At 36.1% G+C, this 3,540-nt stretch overlaps 1 non-coding gene across 1 annotated transcript; it reads left to right on the forward strand.

Moving 5' to 3' along the window:
- Positions 1-723: 723 nt before the first annotated feature.
- LOC142519950 (small nucleolar RNA R71) lies at positions 724-829 on the forward strand. Its single transcript, XR_012813834.1, has one exon. It is a non-coding gene; the product is annotated as a small nucleolar RNA R71 (small nucleolar RNA).
- The last annotated feature ends 2,711 nt before the right edge of the window (positions 830-3,540 follow it).

The following is a 3,540-nucleotide window of genomic DNA, read 5'->3' on the forward strand; positions in this document are numbered from 1 at the left end:
ACCTTTAGATGTCTCAGTCAGTTCATCCGGCACTTGATTTTTTTCTTTTTCTCTCGACTCTAAAATTTTTCCACTCTTCAACTCAATGGCCTTCACTTGCTCTTTTGGATTGGTCTCGGTGTTACTTTGCAAGGTGACCGGCTCTCTACTTGCTATCATCTTTGCTAAATGTCCAATCTGATTTTCTAGCCCCTTTATCGATGTATCTTGATTTTGGAGTCTAGTTTCGGTAGATGAGATGAACTTAGACATCATCTGCTCCAAGTTGGACTTATCTTCTCTAGGAGGATCAGATCTGTACATCGGTTGTTTCGCATATGGTTGTCCTCCTTGTGGTCGATTCTGACTGTTTTGACCACCCCATGAGATTTTGGGATGTTGCCTCCATCCAGGATTGTATGTGTTCGAATAAGGGTCATTCCTTGGACGGTTTTGGACACCCACTTGATTCACAGGTTCCCCTTCTGGCACATACACTTGTGGAAAACCTGCTCTTGGGAGTGTAACAATCAAAGTCGCAACACCTGGTGAACTCCTGCACTCCTTCGCTGGTTGTTCCTTTCAGATTGAGGATGATAGCTGCTAGCAACCATCTCCTCCAATAACTCGTATCCTTCCTCAGCAGTTTTTCTCAAGAGGTTTCCACACGCAGCAGTATCTATTATAGTACGATTAGGAGTAAGCAAGCCATAGTAAATGGTTTGAACAACTAACCCAAGTGGCAGTTCTTGATGAGGGCATCTTCGTAATAGATCCTTGAAACGATCCCATGCCTCATATAAAGATTCCAGCTCAAACTGAGCAAAAGTGGTGATGTCTGCCCGCAGCTTCATGGTCTTAGATGGAGGAAAGTATTTGATGAGAAACGCCTTCGCCATATCCTCCCATGTGGTGATCGAACCTACAGGAAAACAATTTAACCATAGTTTAGCTTTATCACGTAAGGAGAAATGAAATAAACGCAGTCTAACAACATCATCAGAAACTCCATTAAATTTAAAAGTATCGCAAATTTCAAGAAAATCTGCGATGTGCGTGTTTGGGTCATCTACTGCAGATCCTCCAAACTGGACTGTATTCTGAATCATCTGAATTATAGCTGGCTTGATTTCGAAGTGATTTGCTTGCACAATAGGTCTCACAATGCTGGGGCGTGCACCATCCAAAGAAGGCTGGGCATATTCTAGCATTGGTATGCGGCGCGGCATCTCAACATGTCTATCTTCACGATGTTTCTCCTCATGCTCGTGCTCGTGTCTCTCCATCAGTTCCTTCAGTCTCTGCTGCTGTCTTCTCCTGCGGAAAGTTCTTTCAATTTCAGGGTCAAACTTCTCAAGCTCCACGTCAAGTGACTTTGGCATGCACTGGACGAGATATCTGTAATGGAATATGGAGTGTTAATTTAATAAATATAAAACAATGCTAAAGAAAATAACTAAAAATAAAATTGTGAATTAACAGTCCCCGGCAACGGCGCTAAAAACTTGATTGAGCAAAACTTGCACTGTGAAATCCTTAATAAAAATATGATTTTGTATGCTCAAAAATTAATCGCAAGTGCACGATGTCAAGTAATAGTATAATGTACGTGAGTACGAGTATCGTTCCACTGAAGACTGTATTTGACAATTATTATTTTCAGTTATTAAATCTTTAGCAACGAAAATTGATTGGTTGTTTTAGTACTACTATGCTCACATAAATACGCAAATAAAATGATTCAAGAATTGGATAATGAAATATAATATCTAAAATGGTTGATTTAAAATTCAATGAGAAATGAATTTGTTGGGAATTTCGGTTCACCTACCCCTCGTTAATTAATTAATTCGATCGATAGTAATTGTATGCTTCCGAAAGGGATTTACTATTCAATTGAACACACTCTCTCGAGCTATGCCAAACAAACTCTACTCAATGAAGTAATTAAATGTCTTTAATTATTTATCAAGAGTGAATTGCAAATCGATCTATGAAATCCCCTGGTTTTCGCCCTACCGGACTATGACTATCGTCGCGTATCCAATTTCATATATCTATGTAAATTGTAGATCCACAGATTATACTACTCGTTCCTATCACAAGTTATTCTCTCGAATTCACTCGCAATATAAAAACGTTGTTAAAGTTAGCTACGCTCTAACAATACAATGAAAAACAGTAGCACATTCAAGAATAACGCAACAATCGAAATATAAATTAATTAAATCAAAGTTTGGGGTAGGATCCCCTTAAATACCAACAAATATTTTAAATTAGCTACTCGAATTCATATTTAAAATAAACAAAACAATGTTTGAATTATAAAAACTAGAGAAGAAATACTAGATTTGATGAAAAACGCAAAGACGATGCCTGGAAATTGTCGAATCTTCAATCCAAGCGCGAATTCCTCTCCAAAGCTTGTGGTGGCTCTCCAATAATGTCTGAATAATGCTCAAAAACGTCCAAATCCCCCTTCCATATCCACCCCATTCAGAATTAAGGGAAGAAATTGTAGAACCCAAAAATCAGATTACGTATAAGCCATGAATAATTGTTACTATTTAAATTAAAAATGAATTTTTATAAATAAATGAATTGTTTAGTTAATTTTTATAATTGTTAAGTCATGATTATTTATTTTAAAAGTAGATGTTTAGTTTTATCTTTTCAGGATAAATACGCGAGGCCGGACCGGAGTTTGGAGATTAGAGATAAGATTAATAATAAGAAAAATTGTAACGCCCCGAAAATTTAAAAGTCCACGCAAACCACATGCGCAAATTATTAAATTCATTGTGCATTTCAATTAATGATTTTAATTGCATGGATTAAATTTGTTGTGTATATTTACATGTTTAAAATATACTTTTCTACATGATTGCATTAAAATATATTTTTAAAGGTTATTCGAGTTGCGATCGAGGAACGGAGACCGAGGGTTGAAAAATAGAAAATATTTTTATTAAATAGTTGTTTTTAATTATTTAAAATAAGGGTGTTGCTTTTTCTTATTTTTGAAAATAAGGGGTTTTGAGGTGATTTTATACGCCGGGACTTAATTTTTATCGGTGTTGGATTTTCAACAAAATACGAACGTTTTGACAACCCGGCTAATAAATTCACAAACTTATTTTCACAAAATTATTTTTAGTATTTAATTAAAGATTATTGGGCCTAATTAAATCCCTTATTGGGCTTAAGCCTAATTAGTTATTAATTAAACTATATAATATTATTAAACCCTCTCCAAACCCTACACATATACACGCCTCCCACTTTTTAAAAATCTAAAACTCTCCCCTCAAACTCAAGACACGGCACACACAATTTCAATTAGAAAGTTTGAAGGTTCAAGGGAAAATTCACCCAAGGTTTCTCGTCGCCGTTCTTCGATTCGTCAACGTATGTTCGTGCGTAGATTACGCAAAGACACGCCATACATCTCCTTTTCTCGTCCATCACATCGTAGTATCGTTTTAATTATCGTGTGTATGAAAGCATGTTGTGCATATTGTTATTTTCGAAATACTAATCACCCATATGTCAATCCCATGC

This window comes from Primulina tabacum, chromosome 11 (assembly GCF_025594145.1).
Source record: "Primulina tabacum isolate GXHZ01 chromosome 11, ASM2559414v2, whole genome shotgun sequence".
Lineage (NCBI taxonomy): Eukaryota > Viridiplantae > Streptophyta > Magnoliopsida > Lamiales > Gesneriaceae > Primulina > Primulina tabacum.